At 45.2% G+C, this 27,566-nt stretch overlaps 1 long non-coding RNA gene across 1 annotated transcript in view; it reads right to left on the bottom strand.

Annotated features, from left to right (window-relative positions):
• LOC122937760 overlaps window positions 1–27,566 on the bottom strand; it is a 215,158-nt gene that overhangs the window by 90,803 nt on the left and 96,789 nt on the right. Inside the window, exon 2 of the long non-coding RNA XR_006389912.1 lies at window positions 8,082–8,208. This is a non-coding gene — a long non-coding RNA (uncharacterized LOC122937760). The remainder of the gene's footprint in view (window positions 1–8,081; window positions 8,209–27,566) is intronic.

The following is a 27,566-nucleotide window of genomic DNA, read 5'->3' as shown; positions in this document are numbered from 1 at the left end:
CAGCTGTGAAGCTGTAGGTCGCACAAGGCAGTTGTTTTAAGCCCAAATCTCACCACTCCATCTGCGGTGCCCCTCCTTAATACTCCAAACAGCAGTGTACTCAGCCCACACTGTGCGGCACGCAACAACCTCAAAGATCCCTCTGCTAGGCTCAGCTTTGTCCTTACAGAAGGCAAACTGGGCTGAAGTTCACTCTCTGTGTTACTGCATGTGAATGATGGAGTACAGAGAAAGGAAAACATGCGTGGGGCTCGGAATTCGCGGGGCTCAAGTTATCAGGATTCACCTTTATTTATTGTTAGATTTACAAACATAGATAAAGCGCAGTAGTCTTTCCAGGTTAAAGCAAGGCCATGGTAAAAAAAATGAACTTAACCCCTTAGTTGATATCCAGGTCTGTACTGAGTCCATTTGGTGACACCGTGCTAATAAATATATTCTGTTTCTTTTTATCACAGTATGTTAATGAAATTAACTCCTCTCTGCGACTCCCCCCTCATTACTCTTTAAAGGGCCGACACCTTCAGATTTATACTTTTTAACATTTATATAATTGAAGAACATTTTAGGGTTAGTTTTACTCTCTTTGGCAATTAATCTCTCGGCAATTAATCTCTCTGTTGGACCACCTTTAGCTTTGATTACGGCACTTATTCGCTGTGGCATTGTTTTCATAAGCTTCTGCAATGTCACAAGATTTATTTCCATCCAGCGTTGCATTCATTTTTCACCAAGATCTTGCATTGATGATGGTAGAGTCCCACTGCTGCGCTAAGCCTTCTCCAGCACATCCCAAATATTCTCAATGGGGTTAAGGTGGCCAATCCATGTGTGAAAATGATGTCTCATGCTCCCTGAACCACTCTCTCACAATTTGAGCCTGATTAATCCTGGCATTGTCATCTTGGAATATGCCCGTGCCATCAGGGAAGAAAAAATTCATTGATGGAATAACCTGGTCATTCAGTATGTTCAGGTAGTCAGCTGACCTCATTCTTGGAGCACATACTGTTGCTGAACCTAGACCTGACCAACTGCAGCCACCCCAGATCATAGCACTGCTCCCACAGGCTTGTACAGTAGGTACTAGGCATGATGGGTGCATCACTTCATCTGCCTCTCTTCTTACCCTGATGCACCCATAACTCTGGAACGGGGTAAATCTGGACTCATCAGACCACATGACCTTCTTCCATTGCTCCAGAGTCCAATCTTTATGTTCCCTAGCAAATTGAAGCCTATTTTTCATTTTTTTCTCGCTGATTAGTGGTTTTCTTACGGCTACACAGCTGTTCAGTCGCAATCCCTTGAGTTCCCTTCGCATTGTGCCTGTGGAAATGCTCTTACTTTCACTATTAAACATAGCCCTGAGTTCTACTGTTGTTTTTCTTCGATTTGATTTCACCAAATGTTTAAGTGATCGCCTATCACGATCATTCAGGATTTTTTTCCCGCCACATTTCTTCCTCGAATACGATGGGTCCCCACTATCCTTCCAGTTTTTAATAATGCGTTGGACAGTTCTTAACCCAATTTTAGTCATTTCTGCAATCTCCTTAGATGTTTACTCTGCTTAATGCATGCCAATGATTTGACCCTTCTCAAACAGACTAACATCTTTTTCACGATCACGAGATGTGTCATTCAACATGGTTGTTTAACCGCCTCCCGACCGCCTAACGCAGGGATGCGTCCTGCGGGCGGCCGGGTTATTCCTCCTTGACGCGTTGGCGCATCATCTCGCAAGAGGCGAGATTTTGCGTGAATGCGCGCATGCGCATGCGTTCACAGCGACGCGCAGCTAAGAAGTTGATCTACAGCCTGCCAGCAGCGATCATTCGCTGGCAGGCTGTAGATGCGATTTTTTTAACCCCAAAAAGGTATATTAGATGCTGTTTTGTTAACAGCGTCTAATATACCTGCTACCTGGTCCTCTGGTGGTCCCTTTTGCTTGGATCGACCACCAGAGGACACAGGCAGCTCTGTAAGTAGCACCAATCACCACACTACACTACACCCCCCCTGTCACTTATTAACCCCTGATCACCCCATATAGACTCCCTGATCACCTCCCTGTCATTGATCACCCCCCTGTAAGGCTCCATTCAGACGTCCGTATGTGTTTTGCGGATCCGGATCCGCAAAACACGGACACCGACAATGTGCTTTCCGCATTTTGCAGATCCGCACATTGCCAGAACTATATAGAAAATGCCTTTTCTTGTCCGGAATTGCGGACAAGAATAGGACATGTTCTATAGACTCTACAAAAAACGCAGAATGACAGAATTATTTTTTTCTGATCACTGCAAAAACACCGTAAAATCGCTGCGACAAGTTAGCAGAAATTGTTTCTTTGTTTTTTTTTTTTTTTTTTCTTACAAAGTCTTATATTCCACTAACTTGTGATAAAAAATAAAATCTTACATGAACTCACCATACCCCTCACGGAATCCAAATGTGTAAAAATGCCCTGTGAAATCCTAAAGCTACTCATTGGAATTTGGGACCCTTTGCACATCTTGGCTGCAAAAAAGTGTCACACATGTGGTATTGCCGTACTCAGGAGAAGTAGGGCAATGTGGTTTGGGGTGTATTTTTACATATACCCATGCTGGGTGAGAGAAATATTTCAGTAAATTGACAACTTTGTATAATTTTTTTTAAAAAGTTGTCATTTACAGAGATATTTCTCACACACAGTATGGGTATATGTAAAAATACACCCCAAAACACATTGCCCTACTTCTCCTGAGTATGGCGATACCACATGTGTGACACTTTTTTGCAGACTAGGTGCGCAAAGGGGCCCAAATTCCAATGAGTACCTTTTAGGAGAGCATTTTTATTCCAGACTTCTTCTAATGCTTTAGGGCCCCTAAAATGCCAGGGCAGTATAAATACCCCACATGTGACCCCATTTTGGAAAGAAAACACCCCAAGGTATTCCGTGAGGGGCATGGCGAGTTCATGTAAAATATAATTTTTTGTCACAAGTTAGTGGAATATGAGACTTTGTGAGAAAAAAATAATAATAATTTTCCGCTAACTTGTGACAAAAAATAAACTTCCATGAACTCACTATGCCCCTCACATAATACCTTGGGGTTTCTTCTTTCCAAAATGGGGTCACTTGTGGGGTATTTATACTGCCCTGGCATTTTAGGGTCCCTAAAGCGTGAGAAGTAGTTTGGAATCCAAATGCCTAAAAATGCCCTCCTAAAATGTACATTTGGATTCCAGACTTCTCACGCTCTAGGGCCCTCTTAAATGCCAGGGCAGTATAAATACCCCACATGTGACCCCATTTTGGAAAGAAGACACCCCAAGGTATTCCGTGAGGGGCATGGCGAGTTCATGTAAAATTTTATTTTTTGTCACAAGTTAGTGGAATATGAGACTTTGTAAGGAAAAAAAATATCTAAAATAAATAAAATAAAAATTTTACGCTAACGTGTGCCCAAAAAATATATATTCTAGGAACTTGCCATGCCCCTCATGGAATACCTTTGGGTGTTTTCTTTCCAAAATGGGGTCACTTGTGGGGTATTTATACTGTCCTGCCATTTTAGGGGCCCTAAAGTGTGAGAAGTAGTTTGGAATCCAAATGCGTAAAAAATGCCCTGTGAAATCCTAAAGATACTCATTGGAATTTGGGCCCCTTTGTGCACCTAGGCTGCAAAAAAGTGTCACAGATGTGGTATCGCCGTACTCAGGAGAAGTAGGGCAATGTGGTTTGGGGTGTATTTTTACATATACCCATGCTGGGTGAGAGAAATATCTCTGTAAAATGACAGCTTTGTATAATAAAATGGGAAAAGTTGTCTTTTACAGAGATATTTATCTCACCCAGCATGGGTATATGTAAAAATACACCCTAAAACACATTGCCCTACTTCTTCTGAGTACGGCGATACCACATGTGTGACACTTTTTTGCAACCTAGGTGCGCAAAGGGGCCCAAATTCCAATGAGTACTTTTAGGATTTCACAGGGCATTTATTAAGCATTTGGATTCCAAACTATTTCTTACGCTTTAGGGCCCCTAAAATGCAAGGGCAGTATAAATACCCCACATGAGACCCCATTTTGGAAAGAAGTCACCCCAAGGTATTCCGTGAGGGGTATGGTGAGTTCATGTAAAATTTTATTTTTTGTCACCAGTTAGTGGAATATGAGACTTTGTAAGAAAAATAAAAATCTTTTTCCGCTAACTTGTGACAAAAAATAAAAACTTCCATGAACTCACTATGCCCATCAGCAAATACCTTAGGGTGTCTACTTTCCGAAATGGGGTCATTTGTGGGGTGTTTCTACTGTCTGGGCATTGTAGAACCTCAGGAAACATGACAGGTGCTCAGAAAGTCAAAGTGCGTAAATTAATTTTTTTGCACCATAGTTTGTAAACGCTAAAACTTTTACCCAAACCAATAAATATACACTTATTGCATTTTTTTTTATCAAAGACATGTAGAACAATAAATTTAAAGAAAAATTTATATAGAAATGTAGTTTTATTTGAAAAAATTTACAACAGAAAGTGAAAAATTTCATTTTTTGCAAAAATTGGGGTCAATTTCGATTAATATAAAAAAAAAGTAAAAATGTCAGCAGCAATGAAATACCACCAAATGAAAACTCTATTAGTGAGAATAAAAGGAGGTAAAATTCATTTGAGTGGTAAGTTGTATGACCGAGCAATAAACCGTGAAAGTAGTGTAGTGCAGAATTGTAAAAAGTGGTCTGGTCATTAAGGGGGTTTAAGCTAGGGGGGCTGAGGTGGTTAAGAAATGAGAAGCAACTCATTGCACCACTTGGGGTTAAATAACTTATTGCCAGCTGAAAGATAATCACCCATGCAGTAATTATCCAATAGGAGGCTCATAACTATTTGCTTAGTTAAATCCAGGTGGCGACTTTTTTTTGGGACAGGCATATTGGATATATAGATATATATATGTACCGTATACAGAGATGTAGATGAGTAAATATATTTCTTTATATATATATATATATATATATATATATCTACAGTGCCTTGCAAAAGTATTCACCCCCTTGGCTTTTTTCTTATTTTGGTGCCTCACTTTATCTACATATGTATATAGAGAACCTACAAAAGTTTGAGTAATCATTCCCTGGTTGGGGTATATATTGTTTTTTTTTATGTATATAGAGGTATAGATCAGTAAATACATATCTCTATATACATATATGTCTGATTTTGGCTTCCAAAACCACATCAGGAAAACTGACTGTGTGGCCGTACCCTTACAGTGCCTGGAATGTGGATTTTAATAGAATTCTGGACACTTGACTGTCATGAAGTTGGAAAGTGAGGTCCTGCATGACGGAGACTCTCTAGCCATTTGTGGTATATGCCTTTAGTCTAACCAGAATACTAGTACTATTGGCTATATGGATGTCATAGAGGAGAATCTCCCTCATTCTGGACACCCCACTATGAGTTAGAGCAGAGAGCTGCTCTAGCTCTGGAGGCCCTTACATGGATGCAGTGACGTTCCGGGGAGGGGGGGGGGGTTGCCTTCCGCCCTGGGTGCCGGCTCTCACGGGGGTGCCAGCAGACCCAGAAGCAATGAGCGCATGAGCGCTTCCTTCAATACAGATGGAAGTGCTCATTGCTGAAGCGCTGACACCCACATACTCTGGCGGGGCAGGGAAGCGGAGCACATAGTTCCCTGCCCCGCCGCCGATCACCGCCATAGGCCTCAGGCCTAGTAGACCTAAAGCCTATGCGGTAGTGAAATCCCAGGGCAGGCGCGCTGTGCCAGGACTCAGCAGCACAGTGCCGGGACTCTGCGAGCAAGCGCATGTAAGTATTTAGCTTTTAGATTTTTTGTGTGTGCCAACTTTGGGGGACCTGAGGGGGCCAGGGTGCACACAGGACAGAGGACGTGTGGGGGGAAAATATGGTCAGATATTGTGTGGGGCCAAATTTTTTTATTTTATGTGCCAACTTTGGTGGACATGAGGGGGGTGCACACAGCAGGACGTGGGGGGGGGGGGGGGGAAATGGTGGGATACTGTGTGGCACAGTGGGCGGGCAAATTATTATGGGAGGGATTACTATGTGGGGGGAAAATTACTATATGGGCAATGTGGGGGACACTACTGTGTGGGGGACACTACTGTGTGGGGGCAGTGTAGGGGACACTACTGTTTGGGGGACACTACTGTATAGGGCAGTGTGGGGGACACTACTGTGTGGGGGCAGCGTGGGGGACACTACTGTGTGGGGGCAGTGTGGGGGGACACTACTGTGTGGGGGCAGCGTGGGGGACACTACTGTGTGAGGGCAGTGTGGGGAAAATTATTGTGTAGGGGCAGCAGGGGGGCCTTTCTATTGGGGAGGCACTGTAGGGGTCATTCTATTATTTCTGGGGACACTATACAGGCATTATTACCTGGAGCTCAATATAGGGTGTTATTATTACTGGGGGCTCTCTAGGGGATATTCTAACTGCTGTAGACACTATAGGGAAATTGGGGGTAATTTATAAAACTAGTGTAAAGTAGAACTGGCTTAGTTGCCCATAGCAACCAATCAAATTCCACCTTTCATATTTGAAAGCTCTTTTGGAAATCCAGTTCTACTTTACACTAATTTGATAAATTACCCCAATTATGTCTATTAGGGTCACTATTTTTCCAGCAGTATAGTACCTGGGACATTGGGGGGCACAACGGGCACAGTATTGTGGATGGCAGCAGGATGACACTGTGGGAACACTAGAATGGGGGGGGGGTTGATGGAGAAATTGAGAAATTGAACGTGTCTGTGTTACAAACTCTGTAGAGACGAGATGCGGCTGAAAGAATTTCTCATGGCGGTCTAACGGAGGAGAAGAGGAAAGAGAAGGTCTACATGACAGGAGATGTCCCTGGATGTAAAAGGTATGTGGTCAAGTATTGGGGGGGGGGATGTCAGAGACCTGCCCCGGGTGCCAAACACCCTGGGAACACCACTGCATGGATGGACATTTCTTGTAAAGTCGTCATGTAATACTACAATTTTTCCAGCAGTGGCTGCTGATCATTGGGCTTACTAGTAGTTACTACAGTATGGAATGGGGGGTTACATTTCATACTAGGTATTCTCTGAAATGCTCCAGTTGTTTGTAACAAGGGAACATGTCAGGATTTCATGGTGTCCGAGGCTCTGGCAGCAGGAATCCTCCTTACAAGTTCCCTTTAAAGAGGACTCGTCCCCTCTTCTGACATGTCAGTTGTAGTAACTACTTACATTCCCCATGTAACAACAATTCTGAAGCATCTATTCTTATGGCTCTATGTTGTGCCATTCCTGTATTATTTCTACTAGAAGTTATAAATCAATTGCTAGCAGCTTTCAGTAAGGGTACAGAGGGGTGTTACCAGTTGGAGGTGTGTCCCTGTACAGTCTGACAACAGCAGCACTGATTGGATAGAGCCAGACACACCTGCTGATGGTAACACCCAGCAATACCTTTACTGCAGACTGCTGGCGATTTATTTGTAAACTTCTAGCAGGAATATTACAGTACTGGCATAATATAGCGTAATAAGAATAGATGTTCCAGAATTGTTATTACATAGGGAATGCAAGTAGTTACTAAAACTGACATGTTAGGAGAGGTGACAGGTCCCTCTGTCCTGTACTGCTACTAGGGTCCATTCACACGTCCGTAGAATGTGTCCATTCCACAATTATCCGGAACGGGTGCGGACCCATTCATTCTGTATGGGGCAGGAATCGATGCGGACAGCACACAGTGTGCTGTCCGCATCTGCATTTCCAGAGCGCGGCCCCGGACTTCCGGTCCGCGGCTCCGGAAAAAAATAGAACATGTCCTATTCTGGTGCGCAATTGCGGACAAGAATAGGCAGTTCTATGGGGGTGCCGGCCGGGTGTATTGCGGATCCGCAATACGCTACGGATGTGTGAATAGGCCGTTATATGCAGGGTTTATGATGCATGTCGGCATTGTCCCTGTTTTCTGACGGTGACCCTGGAGCTTCACGCACATTTCACATGTTCACTAACGAGCATGCTGTTAATGCCATTTAAAGGTACCACTTACTGTGTCATCTTACTCATCATGCACAGATGGATCAGAGAACATTTGCCTCTCTGTGCCTAGGTTTTGTTTTTTTCGGAGTCGTCTCAGCAGGGCTGTCAAAACACGTAGTCGTCACCAGATGGGAGTGCTATGACGAGAAAACATTGACTCAACTCAAAACAGTCATATTTAATACATACTTTCAGTCAGCAGTGATTAAGCCAATACCTGAGGTAAAGCAATGTGGCGCATAGCTCTGCAGAATTATTTGGTCGGATACTTCTTGTCAGTGATCACCGCCATATGATAATATTCCTTTACAATCTGGAGACACTGTAATAACACTATGCTCATCATAAAATATTGTCATGTTTCTGTAGTGTCCCACTAGGTATGGGTGGGCACTACACAAGGGTCAATTGGTGTGCGTGTTACTCCTACTCACAAGGAACAGAAATGTCATATTTAATTCTGCATTTAATGTATGTTTTAATGTGTTGTTATATGCAATGTACCCCTGTCTAATGCAGCAGCAGGCCTAGTTGGGTGTAGTTAGACATCCCAGACACTAGAGGGAGATAGGGAGCCCCTAGTATAAATGTCCAGGCCCAGACAGGGGGAGGGTGTGCAGAGTCAGGAGTCTGAGAAGACACAGGTTAAGAAGCCTGCTCCTGACATGCAGCTGGATAGCCCTGGCTGCTAGTGATGTCCAGGAGGCTGTTGAGAAGCTCCAGCCTGCCTGAAGAACAAGAGAGCCTAAGTTAGCTCTGAAGAGATACCCCAGTTGCAGGATCCAACCTCCTGGGAGAAACCAACAGTTACCCACCTGATAGGAGGAGGCGTCCCAGGGTAAGCCAAGTGCCCCTGATAGGCAGAGGAACCTAGGAACCATTGCAAGCAGTATAATACCTGAGGAAGGAAGTAACCAAGGATATAAGCCACCCTTTTAGGCATCCGGGCCTTGGGAATTATTAAGCCAGAGTAGGAGTTCTAGAAAGGACAGTGTAAAAGTACAACCTGCTGCTGAGTGCTTGTGGAATTTACCCTCAGTGTAACTTGCATGACTATTGCCTGCCATACTTGTGAATAAGCCCCTTTTTTGTGGAACTGTAATAATCTAAAGACTGTACTACTCCCTGCTGTACAAAGTTGGATTGTCCAGTAAAGTTTACGTTTGGTTCACTGCATACTTGTGTACCTTCATCTTTCCAACCACCAACCGGTGTGCCGCCAGCCAAAGGCACTGGCGTCACGAATACCACAGGGACCTTGCCCCAGGCACACAAAATACCTGTAACATCCAGGGCACCTCAACTACCATCAGGCCTGGTCCCTATCTACAGAGCGTGCCCCAGAGGAACTGTGTCTACCTCTCCTTCACTGCCACGCGCCTGCCCAGGGTTCTTCAAATATAATGAGTACCCTCGATTGCCCATAACTGTGACCTCACTTCGTCATACCCTGCAGGTCTGGCGTGTTGCATTTCTTTACCTTAAAGGGAACCAAGATTTTGGGTATAGAGCTGAGGACATGGGTTGCTAGATGGCCGCTAGCACATCCGCAATACCCACTCCCCATAGCTCTATGTGCTTTTATTGAGTAAAAAAAACTATTTGATACATATGCAAATTAACATAAAAGAGTGATATCTTACTTGTGTGACCGGAGAAGAGTCATATTTTCAAGCTCTGACTCCTCTCAGGTTAATTTGCATATGTATCAAATCGTTTTTTTACACTATAAAAGCACACAGAGCTATGGGGACTGGGTATTGCGGATGTGCTAGTGGCCATCTAGCAACCCATCTTTTCAATTAAATAGGCCACAGCACTCTTTTCAATAAAAGGCAAGGGTGGGTGCGCGTCCGGGTTGTGTTCTGTAGCTCCACCTCAAGAACTGTAGATGTCACACAAATATTTACACAGCACTCCTTGATGATGATAAATAGTGATTTTATTTCATTTCATATTATTTCAGCCGGAGTTAGTGGTATATCAGTTGCGTGCAACGTTTCGGGCTAACATTCGCCCTTCATCAGGCACTCTGAGGACTACGGTGTGTGTACAGCCGGTGCCTGATGAAGGGCGAATGTTAGCCCGAAACGTTGCACGCAACTGATATACCACTAACTCCGGCTGAAATAATATGAAATGAAATAAAATCACTATTTATCATCATCAAGGAGTGCTGTCTAAATATTTGTGTGACATCTAGCAGCCCATGTCCTCAGCTCTATACCCAAAATCCCGGTGACAGGTTCCCTTTAAAGGGATTTTTGGAGTGAAGGTAAGCTGTAATTTTGTAATGTATTTTTTTTATCTTTATTGCTCCTATCTCCTGTTCTGGGCTGTGGTCACATGACCATGATGGACAGAAGCTTGCAGTAGGGGTAAAGAGGGGTGTTACCAGTTGGAGGTGTGTCCCTGCACAGTCTGACAACAGCAGCACTGATTGGACAGAGCCAGCCAGCTCTTTCCTATTTCCTGTGATGTTGTATCCATGGGCGTGTCAAAGCATCAACACGGGCAGTGATGGGGGAGTGTCTGTCTCTAGTTGGGTGGGAGGAGCCATAAACTAGCTGGGCGTTGTTAGGGGCGGTGCTGGAATTGTAGTGGAGAATGGAGAAGTGCATCATGGGTTTGGTTGGAAACAGGAACAGGAAGTGCTACATACAGGATTAAACGAAACCAGACAGATTTGTGCTCATGGTGGAAATGGGTCAGACAAGTCCAAACTGAAAAAAAGAATGATGTACATGAAGAAAGCTACTTCATGAGTATATCTGATAGAAATCATAGTATATTAATACTGGAAAATGCCTTTAAAGGGGTTATCCAAGACTACAAAATGCCGGGCCCCTCGCAATGAATATACTTACCTGGCTCCCCGCTCCCTGCGTGGCTCCTGGTCACTACACCGCCACTGCTGCTTCTTCCAATGCACGGATGAAAACCTCCGGTGTCGGGGGGGAGCAGCCAATGGCAGGCGGTGACGGGGACAAGCCTCCCTAGCGTCACCTGCGATGCTAGGGAGCCATTGGCTGCTCCCCCCGACACCACATGTTTTAATTTGTGCACGGGGAGAAGCAGCAGGAGCGGCGCAGCGAGCCAGGTAAGTATATTCATTGTGAGGGGCCCAGCATATAGGGGGGCATTTTATAGACTTGGATAACCCCTTTAACCCTTTGGGGGTAGAGACCTATTTTAATTTTTGTATTTTGGAAGTTCCAATAACCATAACTTTTTTTTTTCAGTTCACATAGCTATAAGAGGGCTCTTTTTGTGGGACACATGGTTTGGGGGATTTCGACATCATAGCGTTCACTTTGCGCTAAAAATGACCTGACGTCCTTATTATGCGGCTCAATACGAATGCAGCCACACCAATCTTGTTATAGGTTTTTTTATTTGCATTGACATATTCTGACAGCGATAACTTTTTTATATTTCGGTCTACAGAGCTTTATGAGGACTTTTTGGTGACTGTTATTAAATTTTTTGGGAGGGACAAGATGACAAAAAATGGTGAATCGCGTTTTTCCTTTTTTTCCCCATTACAGCATTCACCGTACATTAATTTTTTTAAATATTTTAATAGTTTAGACATGGCAATACCTAATATGTTTTTTTTTTATTGTGTATATATTTTTATATGTAAAATTCAATATAGTGGTGTTTCTTTTTATATATATTATTTTCATTTTTATTTCACTTTCTTCTTTATAACTATTGACCCTTTAGGGCACGGGTGTCAAACACAAGGCCCGCGGCCCGCCAGACCTCGTCATGTGGCCCGCGTAGCCGCCGCTGGCCGCCAGCCTTCACCTTTTATTATCACTTCCTGCAGGCGGCCCCTGCAGGAAGTGATAATAAATCGCATAATGAGCGGCAGGGCTTTTTTTCTGGCGGAACGCACTGGAACGGCGTTCCGCCACCTTTTGACATCGCAGCCTGCCATGCTCCAGCATCGCAGGCTGCGATGTATCAGCGGGGAGGGACTGGGAGGAGGAGCTGGGGGCCGGTGTGTTCACTGTGCTCCGGCCCCCAGCTCCAGTAGTTATAAAATGTGTACAATTAATAAGGATTCTATTTATGAGGCCCCCTCTGCAGTAGAACATTCAATACAGCCACATCCTACTCACAGGGCTGTTATCTTAATGCTGGCCGGCCGGGCAGACGAGCGGCAGCGTCACGACTGACGTCATGTGCCCGGCCTACTTTCTGAATGAAGGAGGCGGCGCAGGCATGTGACGTCAGTCGTGACGCTGCCGCTCGTCTGCCCGGCCGGCCAGCATTAAGATAACAGCCCTGTGAGTAGGATGTGGCTATATTGAATGTTCTACTGCAGAGGGGGCCTCATGAATAGAATCCTTATTAATTGTACACATTTTATAACTAGTCTGTACTGGAGCTGCAATGGGGGGGGGGGGGTCTGTGGATGGCACTGTTATGGGGTGGGTGGGGGTCTGTGGATGGCACTGTTATGGGGTGGGGGGTCTGTGGATGGCACTGTTATGGGGTGGGGGGTCTGTGGATGGCACTGTTATGAGGTGGGGGGGGTCTGTGGATGGCACTGTTATGGGGTGGGGGATCTGTGGATGGCACTGTTATGGGGTGGGGGGGTCTGTGGATGGCACTGTTTTGGGGTGGGGGGTCTGTGGATGGCACTGTTTTGGGGTGGGGGTCTGTGGATGGCACTGTTATGGGGTGGGGGATCTGTGGATGGCACTGTTATGGGGTGGGGGATCTGTGGATGGCACTGTTATGGGGTGGGGGGGGGGTCTGTGGATGGCACTGTTATGGGGTGGGGGGGGTCTGTGGATGGCACTGTTATGGGGTGGGGGGGTCTGTGGATGGCACTGTTATGGGGTGGGGGGGTCTGTGGATGGCACTGTTATGGGGTGGGGGGGGGGGTCTGTGGATGGCACTGTTATAGGATGGGGGGGGTCTGTGGATGGCACTGTTATAGGATGGGGGATCTGTGGATGCCATCCCCAGATCCCCCATTAACAGTGCCATCCCCATCTGGGGGGTTTCTTTGCTGGGCTGGACTTTTATAGCCCCCCCAAATTTTACTTGCATCCCTGTTCTCTAAAGGGGCGGTTTTAGGGGGCGGTCCCAGGGGTGGGCAGATCCCCCATAAGTGTCACCCACAGATTCCCCATAAGTGTCACCCACAGATCCCCCATAAGTCCGATACAACCGTCCCTTTGAGGATGACCAAACTGCTGATGCGGCCCCCGATGAATTTGAGTTTGACACCCCTGCTTTAGGGGGATAGGTCATCAGTTAAATAATCCCAGAAAACCCCTTTAATCTGTTACTATGACATATCAAAAGTTTTATGAAAGTACAGGTACACTTTGATGCTCTATGTGTACAGGTACACTTTCAGTTTGTTGGGATTTACTGGGCTGTCTATGGGTACAGTAAGGGATCGGATTCAGCTATAGATGTGGTGTTATAGCCGCATGAAAGGGAAGAGACTTCAGGCCTCTTTCCCTTGGACGCTGTGTAGCATGCAGGTTCAGGAGAGCAATAACAAGGCTTGTGCTGACCGTAGCACTTCAGCTGTTTTTGTTGCTGACTGAACTTTCTGAACCCTGCATGTTCATTTTATGTTCCTGATAGAAATCAGAGACACCAGTTCCAGGAATAATATTTGTCGAACATTTCTCCTTTTGCCCATGGCTTCTCTCCGTCTGGAGAACGTCCTCTTTGTTTAGCTGTTCTCTACATCAAAACATTGCATTTACCAGAGGACGCGCTATCCTCCTTATCTAGGCATATGTAACCTGTACACTGCTGTCCTACATACCTCGCCTCCTCATTCTGAGTCTCGCCTCTCAGTAGGTGCGGCACTGACTGAACTCCATGTATTGCCTCCGCAGTTAAACCTCTTAACTTTTGCCCTTTTTGTCAAATTTCCTCTTGCTCATGTAGTACAAACATATTCCACAGCAATGTACACTGAGTGTAATCACTTGCATGCAGGGGTGGATTGGCCATAGACATTACAGGGAAATTTCCCGGTGGGCCGATGCCTATGGGGCCACCCAAGCCCGCCTCTATGCCGCTGGGTACATAATGAGCTCTCAGGGATAATTAAAGCTGTGAGAATCAGGTACTCATATACATGGCCAGCTATCGCATATGCCCTCCTGAATTCAACTGCTGTGGCTGCATCTCACTTCCTGAGCCTGCTCCATATTATAATCAGAAACTGGAGGAGGACAGAAGATGGTAGCTATTGATGGCCACCACATAGGGGCTGCTTATTGGCAATATAGTGTGCTACACTGTGGTATATGGTTCTCATGAGACCAGGGGCGTGCATAGAAATCATTGGGCCCCATAGCGAGAATTTGAATTGGGCCCCCATGCCCTGTTCTTAGCTAGTGATGAGCGACAGGTGCCATATTCGATTTCGACGAAATTTGCGAATATTCGATAGATTATTAGTTTTATATTCGTCGAAATCGAATATTCATCATTATTCTAGTTATCGCGATTAATATGAGATTTAAATAATCGCGTATTGCGATTTTAACTTAAAGGCTACTCTCCTATTGAAATAGCAATGCGATTAATTCAAGTTCTAATAATCGAATTGCGATTTCAACTTAGCACTGCTATATTCCATATTTGTTAATTCTAGCCTAATATGGAATATAGCAGTGCTAAGTTGAAATCGCCATGCGATTACTTCGAGTTATATTAATCGCATTGCGATTTCAACTTGGACCTGGTTTACTATGGTTGGCTTGGTAGAATTAGCGAATATGACGAATGTATTCGTCATATTCCACAAAACGAAGATAACAAATGTATTCGTCATATTCCACAAAACGAAGATAACCAAGTATTCTCCATCTTCGTTTTTGCTACCTATTCATCAACTTCGCTAATTCTAGCAATCATATAGGAAAGTTTACTATAGAGACAGCTAAGTTTAATTCTCTATGCGATTATATTACTTTGCTTTTATTTTTATAAATAGAATAATTATAATAATTATCAGGTATTATAATTATTCTATTCATTTAAAAAAAAAGCTAAGTAATATAACCGCATAGCGAATTAAACTTAGCTGTCTCTATAGTAAACTTTCCTATATGATTGCTAGAATTAGCGAAGTTGATGAATAGGTAGCTAAAACAAAGATGGAGAATACTTGGTTATCTTCGTTTTGTGGAATATGACGAATACATTCGTCATATTCGCTAATTCTACCAAGCCAACCATAGTTAAAACCAGGTCCAAGTTGAAATCGCAATGCGATTAATATAACTCGAAGTAATCGCATGGCGATTTCAACTTAGCACTGCTATATTCAATATTAGGCTAGAATTAACGAATATGGAATATAGCAGTGTTAAGTTGAAATCGCAATTCGATTATTATAACTTGAATTAATCGAATTACGATTTCAACGTAATTCTCAAATCCGACAGTACATTCTAGTATATGGAGACGTTCCCATGGTGATGGGGACACTCCATGAGCACGGAAGTCGGCACAAGCGGCAACGGGCACTGACTGGAGCCAGGAATCCTAAGGACAGGTAAGAACAACTTTAGGGAAGTGGGAAAGAAAAAAAAAAACTGAAAAAAAAAAAAAAAAGAATATTCGAAATATCGAATTTATAGCACTATATTCGAAATATTCGCGAATTAGCGAAGTGCCGATATTCGCAAAAAAAATTCGATATTCGAATATTCGCGCTCAACACTATTCTTAGCATCTCTAACTGCACACACCTGGCTCACCTACTTGCGCTGGAACTTGTACTAGTGTTGGTCGAGCACCAAAGTGCTTGGGTGCTCGAGTAGAACACCTCGGGATGCTCAGGTGCTCTACCGAGCACCCGAGCACAATGGAAGTCAATGGGAGAACCCGAGCATTTTAAACAGTGTGAGCATTTGCTCTGGTAGACAGGCTTGCGGACGCAGTACAGAGGCAATGACAACGTCTTTAACTTAAACAGTGCAGTGTTTTATTCACCCATAAGTAAAGTGACAACAAAAAGGCAGTTTCAATGAAAAACTGTCACCTTGAGTCTGGTGTTTGTTCACACCAGGCTGCAGCACATAAGTCCTTGGTTGAAGCAGACGTCCACGTGCTTTTCCCCAAACAATATAGCAGGCCTTAGTCCCGGCCCAAACTCTCAGGCTCCAACACCCAGACTGACAAAGCTCCAGTATCAGATGGAGGATAATCCACCCAGCTGAGACTGCTGGCTGGGTTTTTATCCCAAAACAAAACCCGGCCTGGAACGTGGGGAACAGCCACCCACCCAGTACTTTGGCTGCTCCCAGTAAGAGCCAGCCCGGATCGGCTTTACAGCCACACTAAATAATAAATAGTGTCAATCAGCACTAGCTGGCGCTGACACTTAAAATTACCGGCTCTTACCTCACCGAGGCCAGGAACTTCGGTGACACATATCTTCCGTCAATGACGGCCCCTTGCGCTTTACTACACCAGGCACCCCCTGCTCTGAAGAGGGGAGGGTGTCTGGTTCACATGAAAAGGTCAGAAATAGATGGAAACGGGGGACGTGGCCTGGCCGAACATGTGAAAGGATGCAGCGCTGTGAGGTTCCCGTCCTACCTTCTATACTTCTCCGTCATCCTCCTTCTACTGTGTAAACCGCTCCCAGGTGCCACCAGCCGCTGCTACCATACCGGTGGCCACATTTTGCGCCGATATGAAGCATCCCGGGAATAAGGAGAGGGAACAGAAAGACGCTGGGCCTCCAGCTACCTTGAGGCAAGATGGCACCTTCTCTGAAGCACGGGCCGCGGATGTGGCAGCCCGCTTGGGTAAATATGCCCGCTCATCCTCAGTGCTCCCTACACCGGCTCCGGTGGCTGCTGCCCCCAATAACACGATGGCTGAGCCTATGCTCTTCTCTCCAGCACCTAATAAAACAGAAGCAGCTCCTTTAATGGCGACCCTGCAGTCAAACTCAATCTCTAGCCTGCTTGCACCATCTAGCAGGCATGATTTGATCACAGACAGCAATCCCAAATCTGATGGGGAACCCACTATAAAAGATATATATGCAGCGATACAGTCCTGCAACAGTTCCCTAAACACCCTTACTACCCATATGGGTAATTTGCAAAAAAATGTCAGACAGGACATGAAAAAAGTCAATGAGAGGATTAAAGAGGTGGAAGACAGAGTAAGCAATGTGGAAGACCAGCTGCCCCCTGTAAAACGAGACATTGGCAGGATCATACATAATGTGACTCTACTATTGGCCAAAACTGATGACCTCGAGAACAGATCACGCAGGAATAATCTTAGATTGGTGGGGGTCCCAGAGACAGGGATTTAATTCTCAGGAAGGCCAGAGATCATACTGAACTCCTTATTAACGGGAATAAAGTTTCCATATTTAAGGACTTCTCCACCGAGGTACAGGGTAAGAGGGCCAAGTTCCAAGAGGTGAAATGCCGTCTATGGGACTTGCAACTCCCCATACTCCATGTTATATCCCGCCAAGCTGAGAGTGGTTGCTCAAGGCGAAGTCTGTCTATTTCATACTTCTCTGGATGCTGCGCAATGGCTGAAAGCTAACGAACATTCAATCAAGGCACTGAAGAAATACGGATCAAGCGTACCCCCCTCCCTCTACTACAGCGGGAAGTTTACAGATCGGGCGTAAAGCGGCTTGAAAGTGCTGGATGAGTGCCAAATGCCTTTATTTTTCTCTCTGTTCATTTTCTTGGTCCTCCTTTCTCCCCTGTATATGATCTACTCTGTCTCATTCCATCTCTTTCTTCTCTCCTTTCCCCCGTACCGTATTATTTTGAAAGGGCATGTGTAATACTCTCTATACAGTATATACGGGGTAATATACTGCAATGTTATGTTACTTTGCAATATTGTTCAGTGGAATGGGAGTTTTAAATAATTTTAACACTTGTGATGTACCCTTTTATTATGCTGGCACCCTTGGGACCCCTTTTCCACTCCGGCAGGAGATATGCGGAACGGTCGTAACACTGCTTGATAGCGCCGGATAAATGCCATGCGTTTATATATTGTTCTCCCCCTTTTTTCTGTTTCTCTTTCTTTCTTTCCTCCTTTCCTATATATTATCTACTTGATCTTATCCCATCTTTTTCTTCTATCCTTTCCCCTGTAATCTATTGTCTTGGAATGTTATATATAATGATCTCTCTATATACGGGGCTATGTACTGCAATGTTACTCTGCACTATGGTTAAGTAGAATGGGAGAACTACTAATTCTAACGCTGGCTTCTGTGGGAGGTGGGCCGGGGGTGATGTCTCATAATATGTCTGTAGTCAGCTTTTCACGGCTGAACATTTTACCTAGCTGTTTCTCGGCTCCAGGAAATTTTTCTATCTCCGTTTTTTTTTTTTACCTTTTTTACTATTTGTATTGGGTATTTTGTTGTTACCTGTTGATGCATATGTAATGTATCGTTGTTTGGGGGGCAGGGGAGGGGCTAGTGAAGAGATGGTTGAACCATATAGTCGGGCTCAAAAGATATATCAACCTGGGCTGTATTATTTGGAACCTAGTTGTCTTGTTCATATATGTCCATACCTAAATTATGATAATCCAAATCAACAGCTCACGTTCCTGTTACGGCTGCACGGGAAAAGGGGAGGGATCCCCACACAAAATCCAATTTAAGAAATTCCCAGCTGCCTTATTTGCTTGCTTACTTCAATCTTTATTTGTCAAACAACAAAAGCCCTCAAATGGGACGCGTTTCGGCACATGTGGCTGAGGAAGGCAACATGTGCCGAAACGCGTCCCATTTGAGGACTTTTGTTGTTTGACAAATAAAGATTGAAGTAAGCAAGCAAAAAAGGCAGCAGGGAATTTCTTAAATTGCCTACCTAAATTATGGCTGACAAGTTTAGGCAATGTCGACTCTACACTGTCTACACACTCCTGAGGAGTGAGCATTCTTTTACATAAAGCTATTCCATTTGTCTGTCACTCCTCAAAACTAGACCTCTCAAGCCTCTAATGTTAGAAATGCTGGAGATGGAGATTCGCTCATTCCCGAATGAAAAGGCCCCTGGTGTAGACAGAGTTTAAAAAAAATATATATGGCGACGTCCTGCTGCCCCAGCTATTAGAGTTATTTTTGGAGGCCTTTCAGAAAGGAAGCCTTCCCGATTCTATGAGGGAGGCAACAGTGGCGGTGCTGCTGAAGCCAGGAAAAGACCCGTCTCGCCCTGACTCATACCACCCCATTTTCCTGCTGACCTCTGATGTTAAGATTCTAGCAAAGGTCTTGGTGAACAGACTGCAATCTGTAATCACTACCATTATTCATGAGGACCAAGCTGGCTTCATGCCTGATAAATCAACATCAGTTAATCTTAGGCGGCTATTCCTTAACATTCAGAGGGGGTCGGAGGCGGTGGGATGTTCGGGCAATACTATCATTAGAAGCAGCTAAGGCATTTGATAGTATCGAGTGGCAATATTTATGGGAAGTGTTGAGGGTCATGGGTTTTGGACCTACCTTCATTTCTTGGGTGCGATTGCTATACCAAAACTCTGGTGGCATTCAGGCTAATGGCATCACATCGGAGCCCTTTGCATTGGAAAGGGGCACTTGACAAGGATGTCCCCTCTCCTTTTTGCTATAGCGATCGAACCGCTTGCTTGTTGAGGTCGTCCAGACAGATAGTCGGATTTCCCATGGGCGCGGTGAAGAACGGGTCTCATTATATGCGGATAATATGCTAATATATGTTGGGGATGTAGAGGAGTCTCTTGATACCATAATGTTCCTCATACAGAGGTTTGGCGACAGATTGGGTCTTCGCATTAACTGGGACAAATCAATACTATTTCCATTAGACCCGGTTCCCCCTGGCTCCTCCCTTCTGTCCTTCCAGCTGCAGGTTGTTAAATGTTTTAAATATTTGGGTATTACCATTTCCTCCGATATTAACAGATACATAAACATTGAGCCACTGCTAACCAATATGAAGGATAAAATTAATACATGGTGTAAGCTGCCACTAACGATGGCTGGTAGGTGCAATCTCCTTAAGATGATCTTGATGCCTAAACTTATACATGTTTTACATAACTCCCCGGTGTGGATCCCGCAAAGGATTTTCTTTAAAATACAAAGCCTATTTAGATGTTTGATATGGAGGAAAAAATCCGCTAGGATAAGGTCGGAGACTCTGCAAAGAGGAAAGGAATCAGGGGGATTGTCTCTTCCTAACCCATGGCTCTATTTTATTGCTTCGCAGATGCAGAATTTGGGGGGATGGGGACGGACTCCAGGAGGTGGAGGAGCAGCGGTAAGACTAGTAGCCCACATTATAAAATGTAAATCCCCTATAGCACTATTGGAACAGGGTGGTTTATCAGTTAGTGCCGTGGGAATGCCGACTATCAACCTGATCAGTAAGGTCTGGCAAAAATGCCAGTAAGGTCTGGCAAAAAATGGGATCTTCTCCACTTAATTTGTCAGATGCCTCAAATACAAGAAAATGATAATTTGAGATATGCGTTAATGGAATTAAAGTGATGTGGGAATTGAGTATGTCTAAGAACTGTTCCAGGTGGTGACAAGATGCGTCTCTGAGGATTGGATTAAAAGGATAGCACTAATTGCTACTAGGCTCTTCATACGGACAGGAAGAAAACCTTTGTTTTCTTTCTATATACGGACTGATATGCAACACGCCAGACCTGCAGGGTATGACGAAGTGAGGTCACGGTTATGGGCAATCGAGGGTTACTCACTATATTGAAGAACCCTGGGCAGGCGCGTGGCAGTGAAGGAGAGGTAGACACGGTTCCTCTGGGGCACACTCTGTATATAGGGACCAGGTCTGATGGTGGATGAGGTGCCCTGGATGTTACAGGTATTTTGAGTGCCTGGGGCAAGGTCCCTGTTGGATTTGTGACGCCAGTGCCTTTGGACGGTGGCACGCCGTTTGGTAGTTGGAATGATGGAGGTACACAAGTAGAATAGTGAACCAAACGTAACTTTACTGAACAATCCAACTTTGTACAGCAGGTAGTAGTACAGTCTTTCAATCACAGTTCCACAAGTAGGCTTATTCACACAATGGCAGGCAATATTCATGCAAGATACGCAGAGGGTAAACTTCACAAGCACTCAGCAGCAGGTTGTACCTTTCCTCAGAATCAATGTACACTGTCCTTTCTAGAACTCCTGCTCTGGCTTTATCTCCCAAGGCCCGGATGCCTAAAGGGTGGCTTAAATCCTTGGTTACTATCTTCCTCAGGTATTAGATTCTTGCTGCACTTTCTAGTTTCATCTGCCCATCAGGGTCACTTAGCATACCCTGGATCGCCCTCTCTTGTAAAGTGGATGACTGTGGGTTTCTCCCAGGAGGTTGGGTCCTGCAACTGGGGTGTCTTCAGAGCTAACTAAGGCTCTCTTGTTCTCAGGCAGGCTGGAGCTTCTCACTAGCCTCCTGGACATCACTAGCAGCCAGGGCTATCCAGCTGCATGTCAGGAGCAGGCTTCTTAACCTCTGTCTTCTCAGACTCCTGACTCTGCACTCCCACTCCTTGTCTAGGCCTGGACATTTATACTAGGGGCTCCCTATCTCCCTCTAGTGTCTGGGATGTCTAACTACACCCAACTAGGCCTGCTGTTGCATCATACAGGGGTACATTGCATGTTAAAACACATTAGAGCATACATAAAATGCACAATTAAATATAACACTTCTGTTCCTTGTGAGTAGGAGTAACGCGCACACCAATTGACCCTTGTGTAGTGCCCACCCCTACCTAGTGGGACACTACAGATAGGTGTCCGGAGTAGAGGGTGGACCGTCTCTTCGCTAGGGGTGGGGGGATTTGGTTGGGTTTCTTTTCCTTTTTTCTTTTCTTTTTTTTTTCATTTCTGTTTTTTAAATTTTTGGGTTTTCATGATGGCTCTGTTTGTCCATTATGTCACATATTATGTAGCGAAAGAGTCAAAATGTCTTTGTATAATGTTGTAAAAATGTTTAATAAAAACTATCTGATTGAAAAAAAAGAAATTGATGGAAACACCACTGAAATGGTTCGGGAACAGCATGGGGATGATGTCTGGATGCTTCTTGGACTCCCAGGTTGCTGCTGGGAACGATGTTGTCCGAGTAGTACGCAAATTTTGCAGACTGACAATAATATGCACAAAACCGAAGATAAAATTGATTTTAGAGGAAAAACTGTTAGGAAACATCTTTTCTATATATTTACTTGTATATAAAGTGCAAGTGCTGCCAAAAATTACAAGGAAGAGGCACTCTGATAAAACCTGTATATCACATAAAGGAGGGCCTCATTCACATTGTGGTACAATTGATCAGGTAGTGGGACTCCTGCACTCATAAAGCCTATGCACTAAGTGAAAGGGCTGCCAAAAATTACAAGGAACCTGCACTCCAATACACATTTTATTACACATAAAGGAGGGCATCATATACACCCATGAAAAATTATGATTGATGGACTGCTGGTGACCCTCAAAAACATTAGGAGGAAGGGCCTGCTGGTGACCCTCTAAAACATTAGGGGCGAGGGCCTGCTGCTGATCTGACCATCTAAATAATTTGGGGTTAGGGTCTGCTGCTGAGCTGACCATCAAAAAAAATATGGTTGAGGGTCTGCTGATGAGCTGACTCTCTAAAACATTAAGGACGAAGGCCTGCTGCTGAGCTGACCATCTGAAACATTATGGGTGAGGGCCTGCTGCTGAGCTGACCATCTAAAACATTATTGTCGAGGGTCTGCTGCTGAGCTGACCATCTAAAACATTAGAGGCGAGGGCCTTCTGCCGAGCTGACCATCTCAAACATTATAGGTGAGGGTCTGCTGCTGAGCTGACCATCTAAAACATTAGGGGCGAGGGCCTGCTGCTGAGCTGACCATCTAAAACATTAGGGCTGAGGGTCTGCTGCTGAGCTGACATCTAAAACATTAGGGGTGAGGGTCTGCTGCTAAGCTGACTCTCTAAAACATTAGAGGCTAGTGCCTGCTGCTGATCTGACCATCTAAAACATTATGGGCGAGGGCCTGCTGCTGAGCTGACCATCGAAAAAATTAAGATTGAGGGCCTGCTGCTGAGCTGACTATTGAAAAAATGATGGTTGACGGCCTGCTGCTGAGCTGACCATCGAAAAAATTATGGTTGAGGGCCTGCTGCTGAGCTGACCATTGAAAAAATTATGGTTGAGGGCCTGCTGCTGAGCTGACCCTCTAAACAATTAGGAGCGCGGGCAGCCTAATAAGCATGTTGATATGATAGAGGAAGTGGACGAGAAAAGGAAGATTGAACCATATACCCTTTTTTTGTGGTGTAATTCAATACACCATAAAAGCCACAGTTAAAGTGCCTTTATGTTCAGCTCCTTTCCTCTGGTGGAGTGAAGAAGTCAGGGGCAATCCAGGCCTTGGTTATTTTGATAAGAGTCAACCTGTCAGCATTTTCAGTTGACAGTTGGATGCGCTTATTAGTTATTATGCCCCCAGCACCACTAAATACACGCTCTGACAAAACGCTGGTGGCAGGGCAGGCCAGCACCTCCAAGGCGTAGAGCCCCAGTTTGTGCCACATATTCAGCCTGGACACCTAATAGTTGTAAGGCACAGAGGGATCATCGAGGACGCTGACACTGTCTGCTATGTACTCCTTCACCATCTTCCGAAACTCTTCTCTCCTTGTGACACTAGGCCGCGCATCAGGGTGAGGTTGCTGGCGGGGGTCATGAAACTGTCCCAGGCCTTCGAGAGTGTTACCTTGCCTCTGTTGGAACTGCTGTGTGCCTGTGTGGAACTGGCCCTCGTCTCCCCTCCTCGGTTGCCCATGGAACTACGTACTCTGCTGCCAGTGTTGTCAGCTGGAAATTTTGGGAGCAATTTTTTCACAAGGACCTTCTGATATTGCACCATTTTGCTAGTCCTCTCTACCACAGGAATAAGAGATGAGAAGTTCTCTTTGTAGCGGGGGTCGAGTAGGGTGAACAACCAGTAATCGGTGTTGGCCAAAATGCTTATAACGCAAGGGTGGTCTGGCTATCACCCTGTGTACTGTCTTCCCCCATTTCCACCTCTACCACATGTAAAACATCCTCCTTCATTGTGAGCAGCGAGCGTTTCAGTAGACACAGAAGTGGGATGGTTACACTGATAATAGCGGCATCGCCGCTCACCATCTGTATTGATTCCTCAAAGTTGCGTAAAACCTCACAGAGGTCAGACATCCATGCCCACTCATCGTTTGTGAGGAGCGGAAGCTGACTGGAAAAGTGACGACCATGTTGCAGCTGTTATTCCACTACTGCCCTCTGCTGCTCACAAAGCCTGGCCAACATGTGAAACGTGGAGTTCCAGCGTATGCTCAAGTTGCACAACAGTCGGTGAGCTGGCAATTGCAAGCGTTGCCAGACCGGCGGCAGCTGTAGACGACTTTTGGAAATGGGCACACAAGCGGCGCACCTTCACCAGTAGCTCAGGCAAATTGGGGTAGGTTTTGAGAAGCCGCTGAGCCGCTAAATTTTAAGACGTGGGCTAGGCATGGGATGTAGTGTCCCTGGCCAAAAGCACTTATCCATGTGTCAGTCATTAAGTGGACCTTCCCAATAACTGCGTTGGTAAGGGCACGTGTGATGTTACGGGACACATGCTGGTGTAATGCGTGGAAGGCACACCGGGAAAAATAGTGGCGGCTGGGGACTGAGTATCGAGGGACCACCCCTGCCATCAGGCTGCGAAAAGCCTCAGTGTCCACAAGCCTACATGGCAACATTTCCAGGGCCAGCAATTTGAAAAGGTGCGCATTTAGTGCTATGGCCTGTGGGTGGGTGGCTGGATATTTGCGCTTTCGTTCAAAGGCCTGGTCTATGGAAATCTGTACGCTGCGCTGGGACACAGAAGTGGATGTGCCAGCTGATGGTGCTTGCGAAGGTCCAGGTGCAGGGTGGTAGGCATCCAGGCCTGGGTCTTTGACAGGGGATTGGCAAGCACGTAACACAGGGGAAGAGGAGGCAGTAGTGTGACCCGCAGACACTGATTGTGGACCCAGGCGTTCGGCCCACTTATTAGGGGGCTTTGATGCCATGTGGCTGATAATGCTGGTGTGGTGAGGTTGCTAGTGTTCACGCCCCTGCTCATTTTGGTACAGGTTGCAAATGACAATTCTTTTATTGTCCGCACTTTCCTAAAAAAACTGCCAGACTGCGGAACACCTAGTCGCTTGGCAAGGGAGATTGCTGCAAGGGGGTGCTCCATGGAACAGTTGCAGTCCTGTTTGGTGTGGCCTGCCTTCTCCTTTTTTGCCAACCCAATGCCTCTTCCAGCCTGTTGCGGTGCTGCGGATCCCTCCCCCTCTGTACTGATGTCCTCACTCGGCTTGCCACCTTACCAGGTTGGGTCAGTGATTTCATCGTCCACCACCTCCTCTTCCACTTCCTCACTCAGGTCATCCTCCTGACTTGTTGACCTAACAAAACCTCACTTATTGACAACTGTGTCTCATCCTCATCATCAACCTCTTGAGACACTAATTGTCGTTGACTTATTGGCAACTGTGTCTCATCATCCACCTCGTGAAACACTAATTGGCGTTCCCCACCGTCATCTTCTTGTGACTGTGGATGCTCCGCCCGTGAGTTCCGGAGCCCCGAGCGCGGGTGTGAAGGTAGCCTTAGGTGTATTTGGGGTATTGACATTGTATTGCGCCAGAGTAGTGGAGCAATGAATTGTCCAGAAGGGGAGGGCACTCACCTGGACTAGTGAATTCATGAATGAAGCATCTCTGTAGTCAGTCATTGGTTAATCTAGTCGTGTTTAGATCATAACTCCCAAAGGGGAGAGTCAGCATGGGGAAGGAGAAAAAAATATAAAAATAAATCATTGCGATTTTTGTTTGTGAAATTTTAATGCTTGATGGAGTGTATTTTACTTGTATTTTTATTTGTTTTTTATGTATTTTATTTGGAGGACGAGTCCTTTGGAGAAATCCCTGGAGTAATCAGATTAGTAATGCAATCATCAGGTGTGCCATGTGGGGGGGAGGGGTTTAAATAGCTGCCCACCCTAGGCGTGGTGGATTCTCGCCCCTAACAAAGCTTTATGTGAAACCCGGGTCGGGCTGTGCGGAAAGAATATTACTATATTGATATGCTGAATAATCATTTTAGTTCTGTGAGTATAATAAAGCAGAAAGTTTTAACTGTGCCGGAGGTACTCTCACTATTGTGTGATTTATGACATCTTGCAGAAGATCCTTCAATGATCCAGCATAGATTTGCTGAGTTTCAATCTGTGTGAAAGCACACTGTTATCCAACTGAAGAGGGTCTGTCTTGAGCCAGAGAAAGTGATTACCTGCATTCCTGGAAAAACGCTTTGTGTGTGAATAAGGAGCAGCGCGGTCCCACTATATTAACACTTTGTATTTGTGAAGAACCCACTTCATTTCGGGAGACCAGCGGCGCAAGTACCGTTGAAACCTAGTGACTCACTTTATTTCAATTTTTGCGATTAAGAATTGTTGACTTGTATAAAGCTGTAAAGGGTTTCAAAAGTATCTCCAAAAGCCTTGCTGTTCATCAGTCCACAGTAAGACAAATTGTCTATAAATGGAGAAAGTTCAGCAATGCTGCTACTCTCCCTAGGCGTGGCCCTCTTGTAAAGATGACTGCAAGAGCACAGCGCAGACTGCTCAATGAGGTGAAGAAGAATCCTAGAGTGTCAGCTAAAGACTTACAAAAGTCTCTGGCATATGCTAACATCCCTGTTAGCAAATCTACAATACGTAAAACACTAAACAAGAATGGATTTCATGGGAGGATACCACAGAGGAAGCCACTGTTGTCCAAAAAAAACATTGCTGCACGTTCACAGTTTGCACAAGAGCACCTGGATGTTCCACAGCAGTACTGGCAAAATATTCTGTGGACAGATGAAACCAAAGTTGAGTTGTTTGGAAGAAACACACAGCACTATGTGTGGAGAAAAAGAGGCACGGCACACCAACATCAAAACCTCATCCCAACTGTTAAGTATGGTTGTGGGGGCATCATGGTTTGGGGCTGCTTTGCTTTGTCAGGGCCTGGATGGATTGCTATCATTGAAGGAAAAATGAATTCCCAAGTTTATCAAGACATTTTGCAGAAGAACTTAAGGCCATCTGTCCACCAGCTGAAGCTCAACATAAGATGAGTGTTGCAACATGACAACGACCCAAAGCATAGAAGTAAATCAACAACAGAATGGCTTAAACAGAAGAAAATACGCCTTCTGGAGTGGCCCAGTCAGAGTCCTGACCTCAACCCGATTGAGATGCTGTGGCATGACCTCAAGAAAGCAATTTACACCAGACATCCCAAGAATATTGTTGAACTGAAACAGTTCTGTGAAGAGGAATGGTCAAGAATTACTCCTGACCGTTGTGCACGTCTGATCTGCAACTACAGGAAACGTTTGGTTGAAGTTATTGCTGCCAAAGGAGGTTCAAC

The sequence above is a fragment of the Bufo gargarizans genome, chromosome 5, assembly GCF_014858855.1.
Source record: "Bufo gargarizans isolate SCDJY-AF-19 chromosome 5, ASM1485885v1, whole genome shotgun sequence".
Classification (NCBI taxonomy): domain Eukaryota; kingdom Metazoa; phylum Chordata; class Amphibia; order Anura; family Bufonidae; genus Bufo; species Bufo gargarizans.
This window is presented reverse-complemented; position numbering and strand designations above follow the sequence as displayed.